This window comes from Lithobates pipiens, unplaced genomic scaffold (assembly GCF_037356315.1).
Source record: "Lithobates pipiens isolate NorthernLeopardFrog02 unplaced genomic scaffold, aLitPip1_a1.2 Scaffold_13, whole genome shotgun sequence".
NCBI classification, from domain to species: Eukaryota; Metazoa; Chordata; class Amphibia; order Anura; family Ranidae; genus Lithobates; species Lithobates pipiens.
The window spans coordinates 515784515-515800616 of NW_027507718.1; positions in this window are offsets into that span (position 1 = coordinate 515784515).

A 16102-nucleotide genomic window follows, 5' to 3' on the forward strand; every position below is an offset into this window, starting at 1 on the left:
GTTTTTTTTTTCACTTCCTGTAATGGGGTGACAACACTCTTCTTAATTTATATAATTTCAACTTAATTTATATAATTTTTTTATGTGTTTCTTTCTGGATTTTTGGTTGATATTCTGCTCTATCATTAAAAATACACCTACGGTAAAAAAAAATTATAGACCTTTCATTTCTTTGTAAGTGGGCAAACTTACAAAATCTGCAGGGGATCAAATCATCATTTTTCCCACTGTATATGTCTATATAGATATAGATTATCTATATGTATATATACATATATATATATATATATATATATATATATATATATATATATATATATATATATATATAAAACTAGAAATGTATACTAAAGTAAAAAAATAAAATAAAAAAGTAATCTAAATATATACAATAAAAAAAAATATATATATATATACTGAATGTGGGCCAAAAAAATAAAAATGTTTTATTTCCTAAGTGTGGTAAAGAGAAAAAAAGTATTCTTATTAAATCAGTGTAGTTCTTTATCTATGGTTGTCTGATTAGAAACGTATACTAAAAAAAGTAAAAAAAAATAATAAAATAATAAACAAAATATATACAAAAAAAATAAAAATAAAAAAGATATACTGAATGTGTACCAAAAAAAAAAGTTATCTTTTTGGATTTTTGGTTGATATTCTGCTCTATCATTTAAAATACACCTGCTGTATGATAAAAAAAAAATTATAGACCCTTCATTTCTTTGTAAGTGGGCAAGCAGGGGATCAAGTCATAATTTTTTCCACTGTATATATCTATATAGATATACATATCTATATAGATCATGTATATTTATATATATCTATGTGTATATATATATATATATATATATATATATATATATATATAGATAGATAGATAGATAGATAGATAGATAGATAGATAGATAGATAGATAGATAGATAGATAGATAGATAGATAGATAAATATATATATATATACTGAATGTGTACCAAAATTTTTTTTTTATTTCCTAAGTGTGTTAAAGAGAAAAAAATTATTCTTATTAAATCAGTGTAGTTCTTTATCTATGGTTGTCTGTTTAGAAATATATACTAAAAAAGTAAAAAAATAAATAAAAAAGTAAATAAAATATATACAAAAAAAATAAAAATAAAAAAGATATACTGAATGTGTACCAAAAAAAATATATAAAAACATTTTTTTTTCCTAAGTGTGGTAAAGAGAAAAAAATAATTCTTATTAAATCAGTGTAGTTCTTTATCGATGGTTCTCTGAGCGTAGACTGTGGTCCTCTATATTTTGAGGTGCCGCCCCCTACATTAGTATATGGAACTGCTTGAATTTTCACCAACTGCCATTCTCATGTAAAGTGAGGCTGGGGGGTTATCACAACTCCCAGCAGTCCGTTGATAGATCACACACTGGGGTAATGATGTGTGTCACTTGTCCTCCGTTACATATTACATGCAGCCTCTCAGGTCTCCAGCCTCCTGTTAATCATCACTCACATTACCAAACATTAAAGCCTAATTCTGCCTCTGAGTTCGTTTTCAGGAATAAATGCAGCATAATCAAAATACCATTCTTACTAATTTTATACACCTTTTTTCTTTCCCTGTGACGCTGACAGGTTCTTCCATTCTGCCCTCTTCTGTCTGCTAAATTTTTTTATTGTGAGTTGGGAGTCTGTCTACAGATTTTTATTTAAAGAAAAAACTCCAGGTGACATGTAACATCAGTTAGTGAGTTACTTATAGGATTCCAGAGAAAACTGAACTGTGACAAAGTCAGTCCAAACAGTTTACCCCGACACTTCACACTAATTATAAGTGTCACACACTGTATAAATTAGCATATGACCGGAGTCCAGATTACGACCAGGGGCACGCTCATAATGGTGTCAACGACACCAAATTACCCCATAAACAGTCAACCGCTACATCCATTCTGAAAAGTAATAACGCAGTAGTAAAAATGCAAGTATTAAAAACACACCAAAGCAAACACCTCCTCTCCACTTAACCAAAAAGTTTTTTTTATTCTCATCAGGTGCTTTCATTTTAACCATAATATTTTCTCTGTATCTGGAGTAAAATAAAAATTAAATGGCTAGTGATTGTGATATGCATTTTTTTGTATATTTTGAGTTGGTTTGTATGTATACCCACCCCATCAAATATTTACTTAATTATCAATTAAAAATTCTTATACTATAATTTTATTTTATTGTGTGTCTATATTTTCTTTTTTATAGAATTTTTTTTTTATTGATAAATGAAATAATTGATATTTATTTCTTATGATATTATTTTACCTTATTTTATTCTGTGTCTGTATTTATATATAAAAAAATAGGACCAGTATAACTTTGATATTCATTTCTTATGATATTATATTTTATCGTGTGTCTGTATTATATATATAAAAAAATAGGACCAGTATAACTTCAATATTCCTTTCTTATGATATTTTATTTTATTGTGTGTCTGTATTTTATATATAAAAAAATAAGACCAGTATAAATCCAATATTTATTTCTTATGATAATATTTTATATTATTTTATTGTGTGTCTATATTTTATATATATAAAAAAAAGGAACAGTATAACTTCAATATTAATTTCTTATGATATTTTATTTTATTATGTGTCTGTATTTTATATATAAAAAAATAAGACCAGTATAAATTCCATATTTAGTTCTTATGATAATATTTTACTTTATTTTATTGTGTGTCTGTATTTTATATATAAAAGAATAGGACCAGTATAACTTCAATATTAATTTCTTATGATATTTTATTTTATTATGTGTCTGTATTTTATATATAAAAAAATAAGACCAGTATAAATTCCATATTCATTTCTTATGATAATATTTTACTTTATTTTATTGTGTGTCTGTATTTTATATATAAAAGAATAGGACCAGTATAACTTCAATATTAATTTCTTATGATATTTTATTTTATTACGTGTCTGTATTTTATATATAAAAATATAAGACCAGTATAAATTCCATATTTATTTCTTATGATAATATTTTACTTTATTTTATTGTGTGTCTGTATTTTATATATAAAAGAATAGGACCAGTATAACTTCAATAATAATTTCTTATAATATTTTATTTTATTGTGTGTCTGTATTTTATATAGAAAAAAATAGAATCAGTATAAATTCGATATTAATTTCTTATGATATTTTATGTTATTGTATGTCTGTATTTTAGGTATTAAAAAAATAAGACCAATATAAATTTGATATTTATTTCTTATGATATTATTTTCATTCTATTTAATTTTACTGTCTGTATGCATATATATATATATATATATATATATATATATATATATATATATAAATAAAACCAGTATAAATTAGACATTTGTTTATTATATTTTATTTTAATGTGTATCTGTATTAAGACCAGTATAAATTTGATAGTTATTTCTTATAGTATATTTTAATATATTAAATATATATATAATATATATATATATGACCAATATAAATGTAATATTTATTTCTTATGATATTATTTTTATTTTATTTTATTGTATGTCTGTATTTTATATGTATATAAAAATAAGACCAGTATAAATTAGATATTTATTTCTTATGATAATACTTTATTTTATTGTGTGTCTGTATTATATATACACAGTGCCTTGAAAAAGTATTCCTTGAAATTTTCCACATTTTGTTATGTTACAACCAAAAACGTAAATGTATTTTATTGGGATTTTATGTCATAGACCAACACAAATTGGCACATAATTGTGAAGTGAAAGGAAAGTAATAAATGGTTTTCACATTTTTTTACAAATAAATATGTGAAAAGTGTGGGATAAATTTGTATTCAGCCCCCCTGAGTCAATACTTTGTAGAAACGGCCTTTCTCTGCAATTACAGCTGCAAGTCTTTTTGGGGATGTCTCTACCAGCTTTGCACATCTAGAGAGTGACATTTTTGCCCATTCTTCTTCTTTGCAAAATAGCTCAAGCTCTGTCAGATTGGATGGAGAGAGTCTGTGAACAGCAATTTTCAAGTCTTGCCACAGATTCTCAATTGGATTTAGGTCTGGATTTTAACTGGGCCATTCTAACACATGAATATGCTTTGATCTATACCATTCTATTGTAGCTCTGGCTGTATGTTTAGGGTCGTTGTCATGCTGGAAGGTGAACCTCCGACCCAGTCTCAAGTCTTTTGCAAACTCTAAGCCCCTGTACACACGGTCAGACATTCTGCCAACCAAATCCGTCGGATTTTGTCCGTCGGATTTTGCCCGTCGGATCTTGTCCGAAACTGTTGCATACACACGGTCGGACTACGTTGTCGAAAAATCCGATCATTCAGAACGTGATGATGTAATTTCGTTACGATGGGACTAGTAGCCAATAGCTTTGATGTAGGAATTTGATCTGAGCATGCGTGGTACTTGGTCCGATCAAAATTCTCTACACATGATCGGAGTATGTCCGATCAAACCAGTTGGTCGGAAAATATTTACATGTTGGAAAATTGGGTCCGACGGAGATTCGGACGGAATCAGTCCGATGCATACCACACACAGTCGGATTATCCGACAACACGGTCCGATAAGACGCATTCCGACGGATTCTCCGACCGTGTGTACAAGGCTTAAAAGGTTTTCTTCTAAGATTGCCCTGCATTTGTCTCCATCCATCATCCCATCACCTCTGACCAGCTTTCCTGTCCCTGCTGAAGAAAAGCATCCCCACAACATCATGCTGCCATCACCATGTTTCACGGTGGGGATGGTGTGTTCAGGGTGATGCGCAGTGTTAGTTTTCCGCCACACATGGCATTTTACTTTTAGGATAAAAAGTTCAATTGTGGTTTCATCTGACCAGAGCACAGTCTTCCACATGTTTGTTGTGTCCCCCACATGGCTTCTCACATAGTGATGGACGAACTCCCGGCGGGACGTTTCGCGAACGCAGACCGCGAACGTGGCCGATCGTTCGCGAACCGCAACGTTCGTGGCGAGCCCCATTGACTTCAATGGGAGGCGAACTTTGCAAACCTACAGGTCAAATTTGCAGCCACAAAATAATTACTAGCTGTGCAATAGTCCCACCACATGGCCAATGACATAACACATGTATGAGGTGAATCGGGGTTCGACAACTACAAGCATTCTTTTTTTATATGTGAAATTGTTGTGACAATTCAGGACTGTGGAGCGCATGAAGGCAATGGAGGAGTGGGAAGGTCACGGTAGGCAAAGAAGAGGGTGCAGGAGATGATCACCAGCAGCGTGACATACAGCAATGACACCTGCACCGTGATAGAGAACACTGACATCAGCAGCGTGACATAAAGCACTCACACCAGCACCGTGATATACAGCACTGACACCAGCACCGTAAGCAGCCCCAGGAGGAGGTCAGCATAGCACAGGGATGGTGGGAGTCCCTCATAATGAGCATGGTCCATATAATGGTCCATATCTCCCTCTGAACTCCCCTCCTCTTCCTCTCTTGTGGGCACCCACGTGACATCACTAGACACGTCATCATCGACGTCACCTTCCCCACCGCTATAAGTAGAGATCTCGGAGTAGGCAGCAACACCAGGGACCAACCTCCTCCTTGGGCTGATCTGGGTACTGTCGTCAGACTGCTGAGTGGCGGTTGTTGCTACCTCCTCTTCCTGATCCAATACTAAGAGTGGCTGCGCATCAGAAATGTCTTAATATGGATCGGAAAATAATTCCTGTGACTCAAGCGGAAGGTATGTGGTGGTGGTGGTGGTGGTGTTGTTGGTGGTAGTGTCTTTAGGGGAGCAGAGAGTGAAGAAGAGGGTGCAGATCGAGAGGATGAGGAGGGTGCAGAAGAGTAAGGCCCAGTGAGCCACTCAATCAAGTCTAGAGCGTCCTTTTAATTGAACAGACCTTATGCAACTTCCCACTTTGGCTCAAGCCTGTTGCTCCTGCCCTACCCCTACCACCCCTACGGAAGGGCCTGCCTCTTCCTCTGCCTGTCATTTTTTAACTGACCCTGTGACAAAACTCTCAGTCCCTATACTCATAAAGGACTGCTGCAGCAGAAGGACAGCAGTCAGCAGTAGTGCACCTCAACCCTATATATTGTAGACCTTTACCAGTCCTTAAGGAATAGCAGACTGTACCTCACTCAACCCTATGTACTGTAGTACCCTATACCTTACCAGTCCTTATAAGGACCTTTGTGGAACTAGTAGGTTGTGAATGATTAGCAGACTGTACCTCAGTCCCTATACTCATAAAGGACTGCTGCAGCAGAAGGGCAGCAGTCAGCAGTAGTGCACCTCAACCCTATATATTGTGGACTTATACCAGTCCTTAAGGAATAGCAGACTGAACCTCACTCAACCCTATGTACTGTAGTACCCTATACCTTACCAGTCTTTATAAGGACCTTTGTGGAACTAGTAGGTTGTAAATGATTAGCAGACTGTACCTCAGTCCCTATACTCATAAAGGACTGCTGCAGCAGAAGGGCAGCAGTCAGCAGTAGTGCACCTCAACCCTATATATTGTGGACCTATACCAGTCCTTAAGGAATAGCAGACTGAACCTCACTCAACCCTATGTACTGTAGTACCCTATACCTTACCAGTCTTTATAAGGACCTTTGTGGAACTAGTAGGTTGTGAATGATTAGCAGACTGTACCTCAGTCCCTATACTCATAAAGGACTACTGCAGCAGAAGGGCAGCAGTCAAGTATAATATTCTTTCTATATTTGGAAGAAAGAATATTATACGTGTACAAGCCTATTACCATACCAGTCCTGAAAAGAACCTTTGTGGACCTAATAGTAACAGCTACTGATTAAACTGACTGTCCCTCACTGCCACACACAGCTTCCTGCCTGTCCCTATTTAAACTGACAAAACACAGGCTGCCTGCTGGAACAATAACTTGAATAGCACTCAAAACAATATCCTGTACTACTTTACCATACCAGTCCTGAAAAGGACTTTTGTGGACCTAATAGTAACAGCTAATGATTAAACTGACTGTCCCTGCTGCACACAGCGTCCTGTCCCTCTCTCTACACTGACAAAAGACAGGCTGCTGCAACAATCACTAGCACAGCAGTGCCTCAAACCTATATCCTGAACTACACCTAACACCTATACCATGATACCAGTCCTGAAAAGAACTTTTGTGGACCTAATAGCTAGCGATTTGGGTCACTGAAGTCTCTCCCTGCTCCACACAGCAACCTCTCCCTATAGTGACATACGAAAGAATGTAAAATGGCCGCCGGATTGGGTCTATTTATAAGTTAGGGGGAATGTCCAAGTGTCCATGTGCTGTAATGTCTCAATTGGCTGTCCTGTACCCCATGATGGATGTGTCATCATAGGTCAAAGTTCTTTTACACAGTAAACACGGAAGTCCGCCGAGCGAACGGCGGCAATAGTCCGCCAATCGGACGGACGGCGAACAGCCGAAATTCGCCGCAAAACGACCGCTGGGCGAACCGTTCGGCCATCCCTATTCTCGCAAACTGAAAACAGGAGTTCTTATGGCTTTCTTTCAACAATGGCTTGATAACAGGACCCCAGATGTAATCCCTATACTTTTGTATTACCAACCACTACCAACACCTCCCCTCTTACCCTAACTAAATATACCAGAAAAAAACATGACTCAAATTATTGGAGTAAAATTGCCCATTTCGGCCACTTTATTAAATGGTAACAAATATAAAAAAACATTCCTTAATAAAAGAAAACAAAATACTACAATACCCATCAAATTAAGGTTGTTGATCCTTGGAGGCACGAAATATCAAATTATCACTTCGTATCTGTGTACTACTACCACGGTCCACAGCCGTTTGAGGACGAAACGCATTCTGCAGATACCACCATTGTAATTACCAGTAAATCCACCATAACTGGCATTCCACCAGGGACACCATACCTTAGATGGGTCCCTAATTACATCATCACAGCAGGTTATTTTAACCACTTGACCACTGGGCACTTAAACACCCTTAATAACCAGACCAATTTTCAGATTTCGGTGCTCTCACATTTTGAATGACAATTACTCAGTCATGCAACACTGGACCCATATGAAATTGTAGTCCTTTTTTTTACATAGATAGAGCTTTCTTTTGGTTGTATTTAATCACCGCTCGTTTTTTTATTTTTTGTGCTATAAAAGAAAAAAGACCGAAAATTATGTAAAAAAATGATTTTTTCTTCGTTTCTGTTATAAAATTTAGCAGATTAGTAATTTTTCTTCATACATTTTGGCCAAAATTTATACTACTACATATCTTTGGTAAAAATAAGTACAAATTGGTGTATATTATTTGGTCTTTGTGAAAGTTATAGAGTCCACAAGCTATGGTGCCAATATCTGAAAATTGATCACACCTGAAGTACTGACGGCCTATTTCAATTCTTGAGACCCTAACAAGCCAGAAAAGTACAAATACCCCCCAAATGACCCCTTTTTGGAAAGAAGACATTCCAATGTATTTAGTAAGAGGCATGATGAGTTTTTTTGAAGTTGTCATTTTTTCCCAATTCTTTGCAAAATCAAGATTTTTTTTACTTTTTTTTTTTTTCACAAAATTGTCATATTATCAGTTTATTTCCCACACACAGCATATGCATACCACAAATTACACCCCAAAACACATTCTGCTATTACTCCCGAGTACGGCGATACCACATGTGTGAGATTTTTACACAGTGTGGCCACATACAGAGGCCCAACATGCATGGAGCGCCATCAGGCGTTCTGGAGCACCCAGGACAATTCTGACATTTCTCTCCTAAATGTAAAAATCATCATTTATTTGCTAGAAAATTACATAGAATCCCAAAACATTATATATGTTTTTTTTAGCAAACACCCTGGAGAATACAATGGTGGTCATTGCAACTTTTCATCTCGCACGGTATTTGCGCAGCAATTTTTCGAATGCTTTTTTTTGGGAAAAAAACAGTTTTGTGCTTAAAAAAAAAAACCACAGTAAACTTAGCGCAATTTTTGCATAATGTGAAAGATGAAGTTATGCTGAGTAAATAGATACCTAACATGTCACTCTTCAAAATTGCACACGGTCGTGGAATGGCGCCAAACGTCGCTACTTAAAAATCCCCATAGGCGACGCTTTAATTTTTTTTTTACTGGTTATATGTTTTGAGTTACAGAGGAGGTCTAGGGCTAGAATTATTGCTCTCGCTCTAACGTCCGCAGTGATACCTCACATGTGTGGTTTGAACACTGTTTTCATATGTGGGCAGGACTTGTGTATGCGTTCGCTTCTGCATGCGAGCAGATGGGGACAGGGGCGCTTTCAAAAAAAAAATTTTTTTTATTGTTCATTTTACTTTATTTATTTTAGTTTGACATTTTTTTCCCCCAAAAATAAATGTTTTCATCGCTTTTATTCCTATTACAAGGAATGTAAACATCCCTTGTAAAAGGAATATGGCATGACAGGTCCTCTTTACAGTGAGATATGGGGTCAATAAGAAAAAAATAAAATAAAAAAGATTCTGGCTTTGATTGTATTGGCGAGTCGGTAGAAGCTCCGGAGGGCGGCGGGGGGGGATGTCTATGGCTGGGTATTGCAGGGTATCACTGAGTATGGCTGGGTATGGCTGGGTATCTCCGAGTATGGCTGGGTATCTCCAGGTCATTTGACGGAGCGATCACGTGGTAAACGGCCGTGATGAGCGTCCGTTTACCGTGATCCGTGATGCGGTCATGGATGCTCTCGAGTGCACGCCCCAGGGGGTGCGCGAGAGCGGAATTCTGGGAGGACATCATATGACGGCCTCCCAGAGTTAAACAACTGCCCTGTAGCCGTCATTCGGCTATGGGCCAGTTGTTAAGTGGTTAAAATGCCTCTAAAGACCCCAATGGCCAGAGCGTAAAGTGTGAAGTCTCACACCTTTGTGCCCCTTCAAAAAAAAAGCAATGCCCTCTGAACCACATTTTGTAATCCCAGCGACCACAGATCTGAGCCCACCTCATGAAGATGCACCCTGTCGCTGCGTAGATACTGCCACGTATCCAGCTTCCCATGCCTAATCACTAAACCGCCGTTGCATGCTATGAACCTGCCAACTTGCTTATTGATCTTCACCCTGGCCTTTTCTTACCATGGACCTGGCAAAACGCCAAGACGTGCAGCCTACAATGTCGGACCACACTGCTACTGTGTGGGGAAAATCTAACTGCAGCCGCAGAACATCAAACTTGATATCCCGAATGAGGTGTCGGCTGGAACGGACACCCAGATTATTGCCACCAGCGTGCAAGACCAGAACGTCCGGAGGGGCCAATCCCATCGTGAAACCCTATGGATATCTAGGACCTCCCTGCTCCACAACATTCCTGGAACACCTATCCACCTGATGCTGGCCTCGGACCTAGGGAAACCCAGCTGACGGCCATTAGGTCTGATGTCAGCCCTCTTGGCCCCCCAATGAACGAAGCAGTGACCCAAAATCCACATGAGGCAAGCATGATCTGAAAAGAAATACATAAACACAACACATAACATGAAAAACTGTAACCAAAACTCAGATTAGCACACAGAATATGAATACCAATAAGACGCCCCCAAAAAAACAAAAAATAAAACCCGGTTATGCTTAAACCAAATGAGGACGGACATAAGGTCTAAACCAGTCCGATTCCCACCTGCCGATGCCTCTTACCACCGCGTCGTCTAAACCCCACCGGGCGGCCTCAGTGGCCTCCCCGATGCGGAAGGAATGGGAAGAGTAACTGTGTGCCTCCAACCCCGCAGCTGTTAAACAATGCCGAAGCACTGACACAAACTGAAAAGTGGACAAGGCTAACCCATCTAAATGAACTAGAAAAGAAACAGTCCCAACAGGGCGAAACTGTTAATACTCCACCACCACGGAAACTGGGCAGATGGGAGAGCCATGAACCCTCAGCAATCGCAAATGCGCCCCCCTGCCCGCTTGATCTGTCTTAAATCGGCAGATAAAAAGGACCACTGAGGAGCCATCACAGCGGACGTCTGCCACTGACAAGCCCTCTTGGGCAGCCTTGGACCAACTTGCCTATCCTAAGAGCTCCATAAAAGGCGAAAGCCACACAAAATTAACACACTTCAAAAACAGAAGAACACACCGCATTTTTCAGCATGAACAAAGATTGCAGTATGCCAAAAGTAATAGGCCGCCTGCCAGGACGCCATTTAAACTAAAACTTAAACTAGCGGCACTTTATCAGCGTTTTTCGAGCGATAGCGGGGCGCTTTTAACCGCTAGTGACTGAGTAAAGGGTTAAAAGCACCCACAAAGCACCGCTGTCAAGGTGCTTTGCAGTCGCTTTGTAGACACTTTCCATTGATTTCAATGGGAAGGGCGCTTTAGGAGCTTTAGGCTGCTTTCACACCGAGGTGCTTTGCTGGCGATAAAATGCTAAAAATAGCGCCTGCAAAGGGTCCTGAAACAGCCGCTGCTGTGTCTCCAGTGTGAAAGACCTGAGGGCTTTCACACTAGAGCGGTGCACTTACAGGGCAGTCAAAAAAGTCCTGCAAGCCACATCTTTGGAGTGCTGTAGGAGCGGTGTATTTACAGCTATAGCTCTCCTTCCCACTGAAAACAATGGGGCAGCGCTGCAAACCTGTCTGCAAAGCGCTGCTGTAGTGGCACTTTGTGGGTGGTTTTAACCCTTTTCGGCTGCTAGCGGGGGTTAAAACTGCCCAGTTAGCGGCCGCATAGCGCCTCTAAAACAAAGGTAAAGTGGTGCTAAATATAGTGTTGCTTTACCACCAGTGCCGCAATGCCCCAGTGTGAAAGTAGCCTAAGGCTGCTTTCACACTGAGGCGCTTTGTAGGTGCTAAAGTGCTGTAGGAGCGGTGTATTTACTGCTCCTAAAGCGCCCCTTCCCATTGAAAACAATGGGGCAGCACTGCAAACCCGTCTGCAAAGCGCCACTGTAGTGGCACTTTGCGGGTGGTTTTAACCTTTTTCGGCTGCTAGCGGGGGTTAAAACTGCCCCGCTAGCGGCTGCATAGCACCTCTAAAACGACGGTATAGCGCTGCTAAATATAGCGGTGCTTTACCACCAGCGCACACGCCCCAGTGTGAAAGTAGCCTAAGGACGCTTTTTTGATGCCTCAGTGTGAAAGCACTCAGGCTTTCACATTGGGATTGCAGATGAGGCTTCTTTCAGGCGCTTTACAGGCGCTTTTTTTAACGCTAAAGCGCCTGAAAAAAGCCTGAAAAACGCCCCAGTGTGAAAGGGGTCTAACTCTTTCCGTTGAATGCTTATAGCCTCCAGCATTATTCCCCATACACACGGTCGGACATTCCGACCACAAAATCCGTCTGATTTTTTCTGACGGATTTTGGCCGAAATTTGTCTTGCATACACACGGTCGCACAAAGTTGTTGGAAAATCTGATCGTTCGTGACGAGGTGACGTACAAAATGTACAATGGGACTACGTAGAGGCCAGTAGCCAATAGCTTTCACCTCCAATTTTTTTCTGAGCATGCGTGGCACTTTGTGCGTCAGAATTCACTACTACACGATCGGAAAAAGTCTGATCAGATTTTGTTGTCGCAAAATTTTAGATCCAGTTCTCAACTTTTTTCCGTCAGAAATTCCGACAGAAAAAGTCCGAAAGAGCCCACCCACGATCGGATTTTCCAACAACATAATCCGATCTGACTTTTTCTGTCGGAATTTCCAACCATGCGTATGGGGCATTAGACTATTTTCTCTGTCGGTCAAATGTTTTTTCGTGTTTCTGGTTGAGCGTTCTTTTTTCCTCTTTGGATTGAATGTTACATTCACCCTGTATGAGGCAAGAAATAAAAACTAACATTTCACACACATTACAGGTACATTGTATTATTTGTGACTTTTATGCAGATGCTGAAACATAATTAAATAAATGGTTAATTAATTAAATATGTATTTATTAAATATTTATTGTTATTAATAATATTAATATTATTATTATGATTATTATACACAATTTATATTTTGCGCAGCACTTTATAACATGATGGCAGAAAGTACGGTTACAATACAATTCAATACAGGAGGGTTGATCGTTAGAGCTTTCAATCTACGAGATTGATTAATTACTTCATTAATTTGATTAAATAGACCCATAATGTGCATGTAAATCCTAACAATAAACATATTTGCTCCCTTTTGTCCTGGTAAAACCCCCTCTTTGTGGAATATGGCTGTTGGTTTTTAGGATATAATAGGTGTATGGCCTTAGGGGGGCGGACACTGATTGGAACACAAAATTCAGGAAAGACTTTACAGCTTTTTATGGCCACCTTCAAACAGGTTTTTCCTTTTTTTGATTGCACCTTTACAGATGACTTAATGAGCCAATAAACTTGGGGGAATTCTCCCTTGTGGCGGGGTCGGGGGGTCCCTCTATCAGGTCACTGAAGATAAAGAAGTTAGATTAAATTTTTGTAGAATAAACACGCTTCGGCCAATGATGAGGCTCGTTGGAGGGGAAAAATGTCCTCTTTGATGTTGTGGCTGGTTTATGAAGCCGGGCGTGATCTGCGGCCTCAGGTGACATTTCTGTATTCCTCCAGATTCCTCTTTTTGCTTTGATGGGGGCCAATGGCTGATGTATTAACAACCTGCGCCTTGCTCCGACTGCACCCGGTAAGCTGAATGTGCAGGATAAACCTCTGCTGTAGTTTCAAGTCATTGACCTTTGGAGATGACACAAAGACTGCAGATGGGGATCCTGAGGTCCCTCCTTCATGGAAAAGAAACCAAATTAAGCACCCACTGGGTAAGGTGGTGGATGAGGGTATTTCCCTGGTGTTGAGGGTTCTGAGGGGCCCGGTGTCTACCTTGTCTGGCTTGAGAGCAGGGAAGGCAGAAAGCCTGTGGTGTCAAGCGACCCTTGAGATTGGTCCCCAGGGGGTTGCCGGAGTAACACTGTGGGTCTGGGACCCCAATGTGTGAAACAGCACTTTGGCCATGACACCAAATGCTTCTTTCTGCACTTTGTCTCATGGGCTGAGCCTCTTGGCCAAGACCAGGGCAATTTTGGTTACCAGGCCAAACCATTGCACATGTACTGGCGCCTTTTTTTTTAAATTAATTACTTCTCTCTGCATGTGCGTCATATGTATTTATATGTGTTTTTTTTCACTCAAGGGTTGTAGGGTGTGGGTCGTTGGGCCTACCCTGAAGTTGAGGGGGGAGGATGTGTGGCTCTTAGGTACCTTCCTCCCCTGCCTTGAGAACCGCTCCCCAGTACTTGTTGGTTGGCTTTGGCTGATCATGAAGAGCAGGGTCCTCTGGGTCTTTTAGTTAGGTGGACACGAGTGTGCCTTGCCCTTGTCGGGAGTCTTTCCCACCTGGAGGTCCGGGAAGAGTCCTTTTGTTTCAAGAGCGGATCATCTTCCACGCCCCAAGTCCACTTTTTTGTTCTTATATGCACTTTTTTGGTTCACTTAGTGTTTTATTTTGTTTTTGTGCACTGCACCACGGTCTCAAAAGACAAAAAAGGTAAAGAAGTCAATGGCAACAGGTATTAGTAAGTCTTGGTCAATGTCTATTAACCCTATCCACTTCAAATTCTGAATTCAAAATAGCACTGCTGTGCATCAAACGTGTCAACGCACAAAGGAAAAGTATGAAGACACATAACAATGTGCCAGCCTAATGCTGCAGAAAACACATCTATACACACACACACATAGATCTAAATGGGCCCTAGGCACTTTACACTTTGGGACTTTGGGAGTTATTTACGAAAGGCAAATTCACTTTGCAGTACAAGTGCAAACTACAAGTGCAAAGTGCACTTAAAAATTGCACTGAAAGTGCACGTGGAAGTAAAGTCGCTGTAGATCCGAGGGGGACATGCAAGGAAAATAAAAAACAGCATTTTAGCTTGCACATGATAAAATCAGCAGAGCTTCCACTCATTTCAGATCTACCCTTCACATTTACAGTGAACTTCCAAGTGCAAATTTAAGTGAACTATGCACTTGTAGTGCAAATGGATTTGCCTTTCGTAAATAACCCCCTTTGGCTGGTCTCATCAAAAATGTCTGCCATTGGACATACCTTGTGGATGCTTTTGGCTTTGGCTGGTAAAGTTTCAGCCATGGAGTTAGTGCCGAAGTAGGAGCTGCCTGCCCTGTTTAATGGCCTCCTTCATGACCGGCCTCCTTCATGACTTCAGTACTGGCCTCCATCATGATTTATTTTACTGGTTTCCTTCATGACTTTACTGCTGGCCTCCTTTATAATTTAATTACGGGCCTCCTTAACAACCATTATGACTTCATTATTTGTCTCCTTCATGACCTTCATGACATCATTACTGACCTCCTTCATAACCTCAGTACTGGCCTCCATCAAGACTTCAATATTGGCCTCCTTAATGTCCTTATGACTTCATTACTGGTCTCCTTCATGACCTTCATGACTTCAATATTGGCCTCCTTAATGACCTTATGACTTCATTACTGGTCTCCTTCATGACCTTTATGACATCATTACTGGCCTCCTTCATGACTTCACTACTGAGCTCCTTCATGACTTCAATACTGGCCTCCTTAATGACCTTTATGACTTCAGTACTGGTTTCCTTCATGACCTTCATGACTTCAATATTGGCCTCATTAATGACCTTATGACTTCATTACTGGTCTCCTTCATGACCTTTATGACATCATTACTGGCCTCCTTCATGACTTCACTACTGAGCTCCTTCATGACTTCAATATTGGCCTCCTTAATGACCTTATGACTTCATTACTGGTCTCCTTCATGACCTTTATGACATCATTACTGGCCTCCTTCATGACTTCACTACTGAGCTCCTTCATGACTTCAATACTGGCCTCCTTAATGACCTTTATGACTTCAGTACTGGTCTCCTTCATGACCTTCATGACATCATTACGGGCCTCCTTCAGAACTTCACTACTGACCTCTTTCATGACTTCACTACTTTTCTCCTTTATGACTTCATTATGTCTCTCCTTCATGACCTTTGTGACACCATTACTGGCCTCCTTCATTACTTCACTACTGACCTCCTAATAATGTCACTACTGGCTTCTTTCATGACTT